At 42.3% G+C, this 16,950-nt stretch overlaps 1 protein-coding gene across 3 annotated transcripts in view; it reads right to left on the minus strand.

Annotated features, from left to right (window-relative positions):
* JAK1 (Janus kinase 1) overlaps positions 1–16,950 on the minus strand; it is a 246,721-nt gene that overhangs the window by 146,067 nt on the left and 83,704 nt on the right. Inside the window, exon 2 of one of the 3 annotated variants that reach the window (XM_060410592.1) lies at positions 1,404–1,709. The exons of 1 other annotated variant lie outside the window; for it this stretch is intronic. The gene's annotated coding sequence lies outside the window, so the exon portion shown is untranslated. Of the gene's footprint in view, positions 1–1,403; positions 13,075–16,950 lie in introns of those variants that run through there. One more of the 3 variants, XM_060410621.1, reaches the window with a different exon arrangement.

Raw genomic sequence — 16,950 nt, forward strand, 5'->3', positions numbered from 1 at the left:
TGTGGATGTGACTGATGATAGAAGCAAGGTCCGATGATGTAAAGAGCAATATTGCATAGGAACCTGGAATGTTAGGTCCATGAATCAAGGCAAATTGGAAGTGGTCAAACAGGAGATGGCAAGAGTGAAAGTCAACATTCTAGGAATCACCGAAAAAATGGACTGGAATGGGTGAATTTAACTCGGATGACCATTATATCTACTACTGCAGGCAGGAATCCCTCAGAAGAGATGGAGTAGCCATGATGGTCAACAAAAGAATCCAAAATGCAGTACTTGGCTGCAGTCTCAAAACCAACAGAATGATCTCTGTTCGTTTCCAAGGCAAACCATTCAATATCACAGTAATCCAAGTCTATGCCCCAACCAGTAAACACTCTCAGTTGGTCTCTATTACTTGGGAGAAGCCCCATCATGCCTGTGGCTATTAAGGGACCGCTCACCTGTTTTGAGCCGTGGCCTGCACTTGTTGGTGATAGTGGTACCCCACTTTGTAGTACATTCTTAATGATTTAGGTGAACGTTGTGTCCTTCAGGCCTCCCATGGAACATAATCCTCTGCTCCATCTTCCATAATATTTCCCTTCTAGCACACCTCTCCAACTTCTTCATCCTTGCTCTGCCTCCTTCCAGGGCAACTCAGGCTTTTCCCAGAGAAGGCAATGGCACCCCAATCCAGTACTCTTGCCTGGAAAATCCCATGGATGGAGGAGCCTGGTAGGCTGCAGTCCATGGGATCGCAAAGAGTCGGACACGACTGAGCGACTTCACTTTCACTTTTCACTTTCATGCATTGGAGAAGGAAATGGCAACCCACTCCAGTGTTCTTGCCTGGAGAATCCCAGGGATGGCGGAGCCTGGTGGGCTGCTATCTATGGGGTTGCACAGGGTTGGACACAACTGAAGTGACTTAGCAGCAGCAGTAGCAGCAGCAGGCTTCTCCACTCCACTCAGGTTTGGCCATCACTCCTCCAAGGCTTCTAACAGCATCCAGTAATGACTTTGTCTCATCCTCTAAGGTCCAGGCTAAATTAAATCTTTCATCTTGAAAAAGGGCCCTCAGCTCTACAGATATTATACTTCTCTTAAGCCAGGTTATTTATTACTTATATAACTGATTATATTTCTCCCTTGGACTGTTAGGAAGCCCAGAATCAAATTTCAGTCATATGTGTATTATATACTGAAACTTATAACACATATTTTATATACTAACCTCACAGTAGCTTCCTCTTTTCTTTCACTTGTTTTTACTTCACACTGTCTTTTTCACTTGCATTTATTCAATACACTATCTGCTCAGCATGTGCTAGGTACATTAATATTATCTCACTTAATCACAGCTTTCCCTCTTGTGGGATCTTAAGCATGACACTGAATTTCTTTAAGCTTTGATTTCTTACCTGTAAGTCAAGATGATCCTAATGTACACTTCATAGGGTTGTCGTGAGGATTAATAACGGTTGGTTGTTGTTCAGTTGCTAAGTCATGTCCGATTCTTTGTGACCTCATAGACTGTAGCACACCAGGCTTCCCTGTCCTTCACTCTCTCCTGGAGTTTGCTCAGGTTCATGTCCATTGAAGTCAGTGATGGTATTTAACCATCTCATTCTCTGCTGCCTTCTTCCCCTTTTGCTTTCAATTTTTCCCAGCATCAGGGTCTTTTCCAATGAGCTGGCTCTTCACATCAGGTGGCCAAAGTATTGGAGCTGTTAATATCATTAGTAAATGTTAGTTGCTCAGTAGTGTCTGACTCTTTGTGACCCCATGGACTATAGTCTGCTAGGCTCCTCTGTCCATGAAATTCTCTAGGCAAGAACACTAGAGAACACTAGTGGGTAGCCATTTTATTCTCCAGGGGACCTTCCCAACCCAAAGATCAAACTCGAGTCTCCTGCATTGTAAGCATATTCTTTACCATCTGAACCACCAGGGAGGCCATTAGTTATTAGAAAATATTAAAATGTTTTTGCTTTAAAAATTAAAATTTTGATATAATTATTTTATAAAATGTTAATGTAGCAATGTCTGAAAAGATAAACATCAGTTTATCATAAAAACAATATACAGAGCAGAATAAGTATTACTCATCTTATTTATTATGGCTTTAATCTAATTGAAGGTTTTTGTGGTTCCTGTAATTAACGGCACTATAAAAGAATCAATAAAGCTAAGTTATAATGAATGTCCATACAGAAGGGCTCATTTATGGATTTTTTTTAATATAGGGCAAATGAGATGATTCCATCTCAGAAGGCAGTGAGCCCAAGGATACTTTATGACAAAATTTATTCAGTTTTACAGGAATATCAGATTGCTTCAGACTGACTTACTAGCTATAATGATGAGGCTTATTCTACCCCAGGGACTTAGTATAGTGCATTAATAATAAATACATTTAGAAGAAATGCTATTCTGACAACTAAACTTAGTGCCCCAGAAAGACCACTGTACCTGAAAGCAGGACACGTGGAAACTAGGTAAGCTCTGCAGCAGACTCCAGAAGCATAAGGCAATCTGTGCAGCCCTCTGAACTCACATTTCACCTGGGTTAGAGCACGTGATCTTATGGTGCCTGCCAGCCTCAAAATGCCGTGTATCTTTATTCTTAACCTCAAAGTACCCATGTAAAATTTTTGGCCAAGAAATCAGAATAGCTTTTGAAGTGGAAAGCCTAAATTACATGCCCCAAAGCAATAGGAAGACAAATTATAGCTTAACAAGAATTATATTTGATTCCTTCCTAATTTTCTGGGATTTTTGGTATGAGAATTATATCTAAGAATTTTATATTTTCAGATGTTTATACTACCCAACAATTCAACTCAATTCAGCAAGTAGTTATTCAGTACTAATACTTGCCAAGCACATACTAAATTCTCAAGTTTCTGAGAACATGATGTAGGACACATATTATCAGTAACAATTAACTAAAGAGCTAGCTGTGTATATAAGGTACTGTATGTACTCAGCCCTCAGCAAGTGTGGCCTCACTTTCTGCCCTCAGGAACTGTAGTATGTAATGAAAAAGGCAAGCCATCCATTGAAAAATACGTGATCAAGTGTCAAATTTGCTGATATAGGTAGGAAATGTCGTAAGATTTCAGAGACAGGACACATAACTGAAAATCCAGGTAGGCTTCTGGAGGATGAAATGTGAGCAAAATCTTGAAGGATACTGAAAAACAAAGAGACGTGTTAGGCCTATTAGTGGATATTTATAGCCTTCTCAGAATTGTTAGGATTAGATTTACTTTTATGTGTGAAACGCATTTGTGTTGTCTTCACTCAATTTTAGGTACCCTGACAGCACAAACGATGTAGCATATTTATATTTGATTCAGTACAACAGATATTTATGGAGTGCCTACTATATGTCAGGTATGGTAAGTTGGAAAGGAAGGACTAGGCAAAAAAGAGAAAGGAATTGGAGAAATAACTCGGAAGTCCGCCTCTGAACGATCTCGGTAAACTTGGTTTGAACCCTCAGTCTTCACCTGGACCGTGAAAAGTATAGAGCCCTTTCAAGAACTGGATAACTTCCACCCCCTTACATCTAATCTGTTCTGCACAATGCAGAAATGAAACTCAGCCTGTTCCTGGTTTTCCCATCAAAGGCACTCACACAAAGCTGCCTGGGTTTAGAAGCAGTCACTGGAGATGTAGGTAATTGTGGGGAGGAATCACAGCTCTCTGCGGGCTGCAAGCTGCTCTCTCCCTGGTCCCTCTTCCCTCCCTCCCTCTTGTTTCCTCACTCACTCCATCCCAGATTGCATCCCCACCCCCAATTTCAAATTCTCCTAGTCTTAAAAACCAGTAAATTTCCCCTCCTCCAACATCCAGGTCCTCAAGTCTCAACTCTGCCTCCAGCGCTCTCCAACCTATTCCATTACACCTAATTTTCCAAACCTAGATGCTTCTATCCTCCTGGGGAATTCTGGCGCCAGCTATTAAGAAAGAGTGTGATAGTTTCTCCACCTCAGTTACAAAGAGCTAAGTGCACTGGTGACTCTAAGAGAAACCCAAAGTGCTGCGGAGGGACAGAAGGAGGAGGGAGAGCCAGAGACGGGTCAGGAAAGGTTTCTTGGCCCCTTTGAAACAGTCTCTCTGTCTTTTCCAAATTTACACACTATTGATTGCCTGCATCACTGCTTGGACTCTTGTCCTCTGCTGCCTTCTATTGTTATTTCTCTTTCCATCTGTCCGTGTGTTTTGTTTCCTGGATTAGATTTTTTGCAGCTTCAACACAGCAGTTTTTCCCATTCCTCCCCAGAACTCTCATGGGTATAATGGGCTTCACTGGTGAGTCTGTTGAATCTCAACCTGTGGGAGCTGTATGATTTGCCTTTCAAAATACCATCCATAAATTCCCCCCAGCTCAGCCCCCCACCAAAAGGCCATCTAGCAGGAGTCTTTTCTTTAATTAAAATAAATTACGAAGATCATGGCATCTGGTCCCATCACTTCATGGGAAATAGATGGGGAAACAGTGGAAACAGTGTCAGACTTTATTTTGGGGGGCTCCAAAATCACTGCAGATGGTGACTGCAGCCATGAAATTAAAAGACGCTTACTCCTTGGAAGAAAAGTTATGACCAACCTAGATAGCATATTCAAAAGCAGAGACATTACTTTGCCAACAAAGGTCCGTCTAGTCAAGGCTATGGTTTTTCCAGCGGTCACATATGGATGTGAGAGTTGGACTGTGAAGAAAGCTGAGTGCCGAAGAATTGATGCTTTTGAACTGTGGTGTTGGAGAAGACTCTTGAGAGTCCCTTGGACTGCAAGGAGTTCCAACCAGTCCATTCTGAAGGAGATCAGCCCTGGGTGCTCTTTGGAAGGAATGATGCTAAAGCTGAAACTCCAGTACTTTGGCCGTCTCATGAGAAGACTTGACTCGGAGAAGACTCTGATGCTGGGAGGGATTGGGGGCAGGAGGACAAGGGGACGCCAGAGGATGAGATGGCTGGATGGCATCATTGACTCAATGGACATGAGTCTGAGTGAACTCCGGGAGTTGGTGATGAACAGAGAGGCCTGGCGTGCTGCGATTCATGGGGTCGCAAAGAGTTGGACACGACTGAGCGACTGAACTGAACTGAACTGAACTGAACTGAAAGTATCTCTAAGAATATACTGCGTATTTCACCAATTTACCTAACATGTCTGGAGATGCCCATTCATGTTACACCGACCAGCAGCGGAAAAGGACTAATGAGGACTGAAGTATATTCCTAGGGACCAGCCACCTGCTTCAATTCTCACAATCATCTTTTGAGGTGAGATTAGGGAACTTGCCAAAGGTCACAGCACTACAGAGCCGGAATTAGAATTTTAACCCAGGAATACCTAGCTCCAAAGTGCCCAGTCTTTCCACTATCCCACATTTCTAAACTAATTATGCTTCTTTGGAGACATCTCTAAAAATAAATAATGCTTCTTTATCAAAAAGAAGAGCGGTTATTCACTACGATATAAATTAAACAAGATCACCCCAATAGTTGTGGTCCTGGAGTAGTACAAAGTAGTTGACTCTATGAACTTGAACAAGTGGCTTCACCTTTCTGAGCTTCAGGTTACTTATTTGTACATACATACAATCTCACAGAGTTGATGTCAACATGACATTACATATACACGTAAGACTTCCCTGGTGGCTCTGATGGTAAAGCATCTGCCTACAATGCGGGTGACCCAGCTTCAATCCCTGGGTTGGGAAGATCTCCTGGAGAAGTAAATGGCAACCCACTCCAGTATTCTTGCCTGGAAAATCCCATGGATGGTGGAACCTAGTAGGCTACAGTCCATAGGGTCGCAAAGACTTGGACACAACTGAGCAACTTCACTTTTTCACTTTCATACAATTATACATAAGTATAGAATTAATAATATAATTAATTATATACATAAAATACCTGGTCAGCAGTGTTAAGTGGAACTGCTTTTCCTTTTACAAATGTAAAGAGCAAGTTGACACACAGGTCTGACATTCAGCTCACTTGGACACGTTTTTAAATTGGGTTAACACATTATTTGGGAAGGGCATTAGCTGAATCACACAAGAGCATATTAATCATTAACTTAACATCACCCAACAGCAACCACAGTTCTTGGAAGTAAATTGGCACTGCTGTCAACATCCTTCAAAGTTCTTCTCCACGTTAACTACCACTGCCTCCTAAACCAGGTGCCGTCAGATAACTGCCATCGGCCAGGTAGGAGGTAAGTGGGTTTAATGTATGAGCACTATAAACTGGAATGACGTTTTGGTGGGCTGGTGTCAGGAGAGGGGACCAGTCTTCCAGTCCCTCAACTATACCAAGTCCAGCTGGCTTGTGTTTCTAAGAGTACAGACTCAACAGTGAATAAGAGCTGGGTTTTAGCTCTGCCCATTCTTAGCTGTGTAACTTTGAGGTTTAAATTTCAGTTTTCCACCAATACAGTATACTAACACATATATATGGAATTTAGGAAGATGGCAATGACGACCCTGTATGCAAGACAGGAAAAGAGACACAGATGTGTATAATGGACTTTTGGACTCAGAGGGAGAGGGAGAGGGTGGGATGATTTGGGAGAATGGGAATTCTAACATGTATACTATCATGTAAGAATTGAATCGCCAGTCCATGTCTGACGTAGGGTGCAGCATGCTTGGGGCTGGTGCATGGGGATGACCCAGAGAGATGTTGTGGGGAGGGAGGTGGGAGGGGGGTCAGGTTTGGGAACCCATGTAAGAATTAAAGATTTTAAAATTTAAAAAAAATAAAGGAAATCAATCCTGAAAAAAAAAAATTTCAGTTTTCTCATCTGTAAAATGGGGATGATAATGTTAACTGTTTTCTAAGGTTGCTATGAAGATTAAGTTAAATGATGAATTTAAAGCACTTAGTACAGTATCTGGCATATTATAAGCCGTGAAAAAGTTGGCTATTCTTTTATTATTAACAGAGACCATGGCCTTAAAGTTCTAAGATGGAGGACAATTAAAAAAAAAAGAAAGAAAGGAAAGAAAGGCTTCCTGTTGCTAGAAAATCATGTTCAACACCATAGTTGGGCATACACGTTCTACCTCATATTCTGGCCCCACGCTCAGCTTTACCCAGAGTGCTTTACCCACTCTGCAAAAATCTCTGTAGCTCCCCAAGACACTCTGACTTCCTCCTTTAGTTTCCCAGAGTACTTTGCATATACTTTTGTACTTTCCCTTATCACAATATATTCTCATTATTTGTTTGCATATCTATCTTCACTTTCAGTTCGGTTCAGTCGTTCAGTCGTGTCTGACTCTTTGCGACCCCATGAATCGCACCACGCCAGGCCTCCCTATCCATCACCAACTCCCGGAGTTTACCCAAATTCATGTCCATCGAGTCAGTGTTGCCATCCAACGATCTAATCCTCTGTCATCCCCTTCTCCTCCTGCCCCCAATCCCTCCCAGCATCAGAGTCTTTTCCAATGAGTCAGCTCTTTGCATGAGGTGGCCAAAGTACTGGCGTTTCAGCTTCAGCATCAGTCCCTCCAATGAACACCCAGGACCGATCTCCTTTAGGATGGACTGGTTAGATCTCCTTGCAGTCCAAGGGACTCTCAAGAGTCTTCTCCAACATTACAGTTCAAAAGCATCCATTCTTCGGAGCTCAGCTTTCTTCAAAGTCCAACTGTCACATCCATACATGACCACTGGAAAAAACATACCCTTGACTAGAAAGACCTTAGTCGGCAAAGTAATGTCTCTACTTTTGGATATGCTATCTAGGTTGGCCATAACTTTCCTTCCAAGGAGTAAGCGTCTTTTAATTTCATGGCTGCAGTCACCATCTGCAGTGATTTTGGAGCCCAGAAAATAAAGTCTGACACTGTTTCCACTGTTTCCCCATCTATTTCCCATGAAGTGAAGGGACTAGATGCCATGATCTTAGTTTTCTGAATGTTGAACTTTAAGCCAACTTTCTCACTCTCCTCTTTCACTTTCATCAGGAGGGTTTTTAGTTCCTCTTCACTTTCTGCCATAAGGGTGGTGTCATCTGCATATCTGAGGTGATTGATATTTTTCCTGGCAGTCTTGATTCCAGCTTGTACTTCTTCCAGCCCAGCGTTTCTCATGATGTACTCTGCATATAAGTTAAATAAGCAGGATGACAATATACAGCCTTGATGTACTCCTTTTCCTATTTGGAACCAGTCTGTTGTTCCATGTCCAGTTCTAACTGTTGCTTCCTGACCTGCATATCGGTTTCTCAAGAGGCAGGTCAGGTGGTCTGGTATTTCCATCTCTTTCAGAATTTTCCACAGTTTATTGTGATCCACACAGTCAAAGGCTTTGGCATAGTCAATCAAGCAGAAATAGATGTTTTTCTAGAACTCTCTTGCTTTTTCGATGATCCAGAGGATGTTGGCAATTTGATCTCTGATCTCTGGTTCCTCTGCCTTTTCTAAAACCAGCTTGAACATCTGGAAGTTCACGGTTCACGTATTGGTGAAGCCTTTACCCGACCCCATCTCAGGCTGCGAGTTTATAGGTAGTGGAAGCCATATACCGTCTTTGTATTTGTAGCCATTAGGCACTCTGCAAGTCTTGGTTGGATGGATGGTGGATGGCTGGATGGATGGATAAGGAAATGGGACAACATATAAGTTGGTAAAAGAATTGAAATTTACCGAAAGGTACTTAGGGGACAGAGCAAGATAGTCTTTATTTCATAAAGTGTCCTAAGCCTGGATCTGAGCAGAAGTCTAGACACTGTTTAGAACTATTTGCCTGATGAGGCAGTTGGGCCTCTCTGTGTGCCTTCTAGGGAAAGCATGCCCAGGTGGTGACTGCTGTCAAGGTCAATATCAGGCAGAACACCTTAGTAACCAGGGAGCCAAGGCAGGATGCTGTCTCTAAATTTTCCAGCAGTCTTCAAGGTTAACATGTTAAGCAATCAGGAGCAAGAAGTTTTTTCCAGGTGTAGTTAACTGGGGACTTCCCTGGCAGTCCAATGGTTAAGACTGCCTTCCAATGCAGGAGGTACAGATTCGATCCCTAGTTGGGGAGCTAAGATCCCACATGCCTCATGGCCGTAAAAGCAAAACATAAAATAGAAGCAACATTATATTAATACCAAATTCAATAAAGACTTTAAAAATGGTCCAAAAATCTAAAAAACAAAAAAGAAGAAGAGGAGGAGGATAAAAACCAGGTGTGGTCAATTGCCAGGAGGGCAGACAGACTTATCCACACACTGTCCTCCCTGTGATTATGTTCACTGTAAACAATGACGTAAGATCTAGAGATAGTAAGGAGATATGCAAAGTGATTCCCACAGAGAATAGACCATCTGAAGATAACATTTCAAAGTACGGAGAATATTTTAGAACATAAGGCAATATAGAGGGAGATTTATAGCTTGACTTTTCAGGAATCATTCTATTTTCACTTTATTTATGTTATGCACCGAGCCCGTATCTCCGAACCAGCCGAGGCAAGGACAAGTCCACCGTGATAATGCAAAGGCAAGAAGGGAATCTTTATTTCTAGCGCGCTAGGGCTCAAGCCTCATCCGACGCAGCGGAATCAGACGAGAGCCCCGAACAAAGCAGTATGGCAGTTTATATACAGTCAGCTCTTTGTCTCAGTTACAGGGTACTTGGCGATACCTGATTGGACAGGCAGAATGAGCTCATGCAACGCCTTCCTTATGCTATCGCATATAGAAATTTTTCCTTATTTGGTTAAGGAATGTTCTTCAAGAAAACAGGAAACATAACTCAGGTCCCCGGCGCTGTTATGCACCTCATTAAGCCGACCAGCCTGCCTAACAATTTAATTCTTTTTGCTAAAGGCAACTGAAATAATATTTAAATGTGCTTTGTGTACTGTGCTAAGTCACTTCAGTCATGTCTTACTCCTTGCAACCCTATGGACTGCAGCCTGCCAGGCTGCTCTGTCCAGGTGATTCTCCAGGGAAGCCTACTGGAGTGGGTTGCCATGCCTCCTCCAGGGGATCTTCTCAACCCAGGAATTGAACAGTGCCATCTGGCAAGCCCAATATTTAATCACTGATCATTTATTATGTACTTCATACCTTTTTTTTAAAGTGATATACTGGAGTCAGTTTCCACTGGCTCATTCAAGGATACTATGTGCATTTCTTCTCAATGTCTTCTTGCAGGAACAAGATAAGGATGCATACTTGCATCTCCCCTTAGATGGCTTCACAATGGCATCTTAAAATCAACCATGGCAGGAGTATTTACACCATGGAAACAGGCACACACTACAAAAATAGGGTTTCCTACTCCCACTTCCTCTAAGAGCTGATTCTTAAACTTTCACCCGTACACCACAGGTTTTACAATGAATGATCCCAATTAATCCTCCCAACACACCAATTTTACAGATGGAAAACTGATGTCTAGACAGGTAAACAATGAAAAAACTTATTACAAACTATTTGGCAGCAAAAGTAGGCTTAAAACTGACACCATCTATCTCCAAAGCTGATGAAGTTAACCATGATAGAGGGAACACTTCCTGACTCATTCTGTAAGGCTAGTATTACACTGAGACCAAAGGCAGATAAAGACATCACAAGAAAAAAAAAATCCTTTCTGGATGCAAAAATCCTAAATAAAATACTAGCAAACCAGATCTAATGACATATGAAAAGGATTATCTACTATGACCAGATGGGATTTATCTCAGGAATGCAAGAGTGGTTCAATATAGAGAAATTAATCAATGTAATAAACTACATTAAGAGAACAAATGTAATAAAAAATGATCATCTCAGTGTGGGCTTCCCTTGTGGCTCAGTGGGTAAAGAATCTGCCTGCAATGCTGGAGATCTGGGTTTGATCCCTGCATCAGGAAGATCCCCTGGAGAAGGGAAAGGCTACCCACTCCAGTATTCTTGCCTGGAGAATTCCATGTACTGTATAGTCCATGGGGTGGCACTTAGCGACTTTCACTTTCAACCACCTTTCACAATACAAACACTCAAAAAACTAAGAATAAAAAGGAACTTATCTAACAAGATAAAGGGCATTTATGAAGAATCCACAGCTAACATGATAACAGTAAAACTGAAAACTTTTCCCCTAAGAGCAGGAACAAGACAAGGATGCATACTTGCATCACTGAGATTCAACATGGGAAGTTCTAGCTAGAGCAAGCAGATAAGAAAAATAACTAAAGGACAAACAAATTGAAGAGATAGTAGTAAAACCATCCCTATTCACAGATGTCATGATTTTATATATAGACAGTCCCAAAGAGTCCACATGAAAGCTACTAGAGCTAATTTTAAAAATTCAGCAAAGTTGCAGGTCACAAGATCAACACACAAAAATCAGTCATGTTTCAATACACTAGTAATGAACAATTCAAAAAGGAAATAAGAAAACATTCCACTGGTATTAAAATAGCATCAAAAAGTTAAGAATAAATTTAACCACAGAGGTGATATATACACTGAAAACTCTAAAACATCTCTGAAACAAATTAAGAAAGACCTAACTAAATGGAACTATATCCATGTTAATGGATTGGAACGTAGATTTAAATTGTTAAGTTGGCACTACTACCCAAAGTGATTTACAGATTCAACACAATCTCTATCAACATTCCAACATCCTTTTTTTTTTTTTTTTTTTTTTCAGAAATGAAAAAACCCTATCCTCAGATTCACATGGGACTGCAAGGGTCCCAAAATAGCCAATACAATCTTTGTAAGTAAGTGTAAGTAAGTGTTAGTCGCTCAGTCGTGCCTGACTCTTTACGACCCCATGGACTGCAGCCCACCAGGCTCCTCTGTCCATGAGATTTTCCAGGCAAGGATACTGGAGTGGGTTGCCATTTCCAAAACTGGAGGACTGACAACTTCTGATTTCAAAACTTACTGCAAAGTTACAGTCATCTGAACAGTGTAATACTGGCTTAAGGATAGACATATAGACCAATGGAACAGAACTGATAGTCCCAAAATAAACCCATACATCTATGGCGAATTGTTTTTCCACAAGAGTACTATATTCATTCAGTGGGGAAAGATTAGTCCCTTCAACAAACAGTTCTGGCACAGCTGGATTCTAGATGCAAAGGAATGAAGTTGGAGGCTGTTCTCACATCATGTACAAAAATTGACTCAAAATGGAATAATGACACTCTTGGAAGAAAGCATAGGGGTAAAATTTGGTGACTTTTGGTTTAGCAATGGATTCTTAGATATGACACCAAAGCATGATCAATTAAAAAAAATGAATAAACTGGGTTTCATCAAAATTGAAAACGTTTGTGCACCAAAGGATATCGTGAGAAGAGGTGGCCCAGCTTTCTTAGCTGGGGCAGCAGCAATCATCACAGGGCCCAGCTGAGCACATGTGGTTCTCTCCCTAGTCTGGTTGCTCTATAGCCCCTCTATCCAGCACTGCACCCTAGCCATTTGAAATCCCAGATATCAAGTACTCACTGTGGCTTATTGATGAGATTATCAGCCATAACACCAGTGGTTCTACTTCAACCTGCTATATCCCCATCACATCTTGGACTCCCTCATAAGTCATCACATCTAATTTTCAGCTCAAATCCACCACAACCTAATCACTCAGCCCTACAGCATTTCCAGGCATGATGAAGGGGCTTGATGGGCCCAATTATCAAGGTTTACTTCAAAGATACCCATCCCATTTTTTCCTACTGGAAGATGTCCTGGTCCCTGGAAAACGTGAAGACTGGAGACATCATTTCAGCGCCCAATCTGGCTGCTAGTCTACCAGGGCAAAGAAAAGTTTGCCATCTGTCCAGACCAGAAACTCAAACTCATTGTCAAGAGGTGAAGTCTATTCACATGATCATGAGAGGAACAAGCATCACTTTGATGCTATGGGTGATCCACACCACCATGAGGGACTTGGATGACCACACTGTGTGCCAACTGCTCTTTGCTGATCAGAACAAGAAGGATATTTTGTTGCAGCTGGTTCATAGTAGACAAAACCCCTGAAGCAGGGGACCACACTAGGGATGGTGGACAAGGAGATGACCCAGGACCACACTCCCCAGCGAAGGAGCCTCCAGTACTCCTGCCCTGAGCCAGTATGTTGGCCTGTTGGCAGGATCATACCTTGAACACTCCTCATGCCCCATTCTCAACCAGTCCTCCCCTGCAAACGTTCTTCAAAGCTGTGGCCCCAGGTTCAACCTGGCCTGCCCATGCCCTGGGTGGTCACCCAGCAGGCCTGATCTGAGGGGTTCCTCTGGAAGCAGAGTTCTGCTTCAGGTGGGCAAACTGGCAAACTGCAGGACAAGTTTCTGTCTGGTTCTCTAGTCCTTATGACTCTGTGTCTCTCCCTCCTTGCCCTCTTCTCCCACCACAAGGCTAAGGCAGCCATCACTAGGCTTGATCCAGCCCTCCCTATGAGGGACCACAGACTGGAAATAAACAAGTAGGGGCAGCCCAAGGCTGCAGGTTCTATCCCAGCCATGGTCCCCAGACCTTTGCCTGACTCTCTTCACTGTCTGCCCTAGAGTCATGACTTAGGCCTCAGCAGCGCCTGACACCACATGAGACTGGAAACATCACAAAGTCCTGGTGGAGACTGGGTCAGAGTGCTGGGAAGACAGGCTGCCTCCCACCCTAGGGCCCAGGCAGGCCCCAGCCACCCAGGAGCTTAGCACGTCTATGGCTGGAAGGGGAAGAAGGTGCTGGCTGAGGGCCCATCAGGCTGTATGTGGGCCATCTTGAAACACTGGCATTCTCCCCATCTACCCAAACATTCAGGTAATCTTGGAAGCTACAAGTTGCGACTTAGCAGAGAGTGATTCACCCCAGGGTGGGGATTTGGGGTGGGAAATTGATGGCAGACCTCTACCCCTCCTCCTGCCTTCACCCTCAGCATGAAGATTTTGAGCAGAATTTCCTGTCTGGGAGACATTCTCGGTGGCCCTCATATTGCCTTTAAATAACAGCTATGCTAGACAGGTGCACATCAACTTTTCAAAGTTGTTTATAAGATGAAAAATATTGAAGTAAAACTTTTTATATACTAAAATAAAGTAAGTGAAAAGAGAAGTTTAAGGAAAAAAATTGAAGTAAAACTTTTTTAATATTAAAAAAAAGTAAGTGAAAAGGGAACCCACAGAATGGGAGAAAAATATTTGCAAATCATATATCTGATAAGGGTTTAATATCTAAAATGTATAAGAACTTCTATGACTCAATAATATTTATATAAAGTGAAAGTCGCTCAGTCATGTCCAACTCTATAGTCCATGGAATTCTCCAGGCCAGAATACTGGAGTGGGTAGCCTTTCCCTTCTCCAGGGAATCTTCCCAACCCAGGGATCAAACTCAAGTCTCCCACATTGCAGGCAGATTCTTTACTAGCTGAACCACAATGGAAGTCCCAATAAAAGACAAACAACCCAATTTTTTAAATGCTCAGCATCGTTAGTGACCAGGAAATGCAATGCAAAATAACAATGAATACCACTTCATACCTATAAAGATGACTATTAAACAAATAAAAAACAAAAACGGAAATTAGAGGTGCTGGCAAGGATGTGGAGAAATTGGAACCTTCATATATGGCTGTTAAGAATGTAAATGTAAAATGGGGCAGTCTCTGTGGAAAACAACTTGGCAGTTCCTCAAGAAGTTAAATATATAATTACCAGCAATTCACTCTTGCATATACTCAAAAGAATTGAAAAGAGGGACTCAAAGAGGTATTGTATGCCAATGTTTATTGCAGCACTATTCACAACAGACAAAAGGCGGAAACAAACCAAGTGTCCATCAACAGATGAATGAACAAAATGTGGAACATACATAGAATAATATCCAGCCATTAAAGGGAATGAAGTACTGGTACATATTACAACCTGGGTGAACCTTGAAATAAGCCAGACGAAAGGACCAAGTTTGTAGAAAATACACAGTGACAGAGAGAAGATTAATGTTTATCAGGGGCTGGAGGGAGGAGTAATGGGAAGTTATGGCTTGATGGGTACAGAGTGCTTGTTTGGGGTAATAGGAAAGTTTTGGAAATAAATAGTGGTAGTGATTGCACAACATTGTGAATAATTAATGCCACTAAATTGTGCACTTAGAATGGTTAATATAGCATATTTTGTGTTATGCTTATTTCACCACAATAAAAAATTCCCTTACCGAACTGTTGTGGTTTATCAACCCTCCATCTGATTTTCCAGCATTTTGTCTTCCTCCTTTGAGTCCTGTGACCTAATATTTGATACTGCCCACTTCTCTCTCAATTGCCTGAAGCCTTTCTCCTCTCTGCTGTAAACCTGGCACCTTGGCAACAAGTTGTACATTTGGCAACAAGTTGTACATTTGGCAACAGCTGTGGACGTACCAACCAGCACCAATGTTGGCCCACCCCTCAGTTCAGTTCAGTTCAGTCACTCAGTCGTGTCCGACTCCCTGCAACCCCATGAATCGCAGCACACCAGGCCTCCCTGTCCATCACCAACTCCCGGAGTTCACCCAAACTCATGTGCATTGAGTTGGTGATGCCATCCAGCCATCTCATTCTCTGTCGTCCCCTTCTCCTCCTGCCCCCCAATCCCTGCCAGCATCAGGGTCTTTTCCAATGAGTTAACTCTTTGCATGAGGTGGCCAAAGTATTGGAGTTTCAGCCTCAGCATCAGTCCTTTCAATGAACACCCAGGACTGGTCTCCTTTAGGATGGACTGGCCCACCCCTACAATGTGACAAAACTGTTGTCATGGAACATAGGGCATTAGGGAAAAAACTTTAATAATATGAATACAAGAATATGTATGTACGAAAAGTATATTAAATCAAAGTTCTAGAAAGCACATGTAAACCATATTTGATAGCTTAAGAAACTTGTCCAGGGCTTCCCTAGTGGCTCAGTGGTAAAGAATCCGCCCGCCAAAGCAGGAGACACAGGTTCAGTCCCAGGTCCAGGAAGATCCCACATGCCTCGGAACAACTAAACTCAAGCACCACAGCTACTGAGCCTGTGCTCTACAGCCCAGGAGCCACAACTATTGAAGCGTACATGCCTGCGAGCCCAGGCGCCAAAGAGAAGCCAGTGCAATGAGAAGTCCCTTCACTGCAACTAGAGAGTAGCCCCTGCTCCCTAAAACCAGAGAAAAGCCCTGAGCAGCAACAAAGACCCAACACAGTCAAAAATTTAAAAATAAAAACGTTATAGAAACTTGCCCAGAAAGATGAACTTTCTTAAGGGAATCACCTTCCTCAATGGTTCTGGGAACAAAGCATCTTGACTTCTTGAAGCAAACTGCCCCTCAAGAATTAGGCCACAAAAACTGGGGTCTCTTTAAAAGATGCTGATCCTTTAATGTCCTCTTGTTTTCCTACGTTTTTCCAAAATGTTTGTTTGATTACTTGGTTTTTCATAATTACATCAATGCTGAAGGATATTTTTTTTTTATGGACCAGGACTTTCTTTTATAAATTGAGATTATTAACATAGTAAAACCCCCCCTCCACCACCACCCCACCATTCTATTCTATAGGTCTGCTGACTTGTTGAGGGAGAGGGGAACTCAAACTAGGTATTTTTTTGCTTTGGGGGACTAGACACAATTTTGTGTATGTTGTTTAAAAGTCAAACTTTAAAATGTACTTAATGTAAAATCATGTATACCACTGGTGGCTCAGTGGATAAGAATCCGTTTGTCAATGCAGGTGACGTGGGTTCAATCCTGGAAGATTCCACGTACTGTGGAGCAACTAAGCCCACGAGCCACAACTACTGAGCCCACATGCTGCAGCTACTGAAGCCCACACTCCTAGAGCCTGTGCTCCGTAACAAGAGGAATAATCGAGAAATAACAAGAGAAGCCACAGCAATGAGAAGCCGGCACATTGCAAGGAAGAGTAGTTCCCCCTCACCACAACCAGAGAAAGCCAGTGTATAACAACAAATACCCAGCACAGCCATAAATA

This window comes from Ovis aries, chromosome 1, assembly GCF_016772045.2.
Source record: "Ovis aries strain OAR_USU_Benz2616 breed Rambouillet chromosome 1, ARS-UI_Ramb_v3.0, whole genome shotgun sequence".
NCBI classification, from domain to species: Eukaryota; Metazoa; Chordata; class Mammalia; order Artiodactyla; family Bovidae; genus Ovis; species Ovis aries.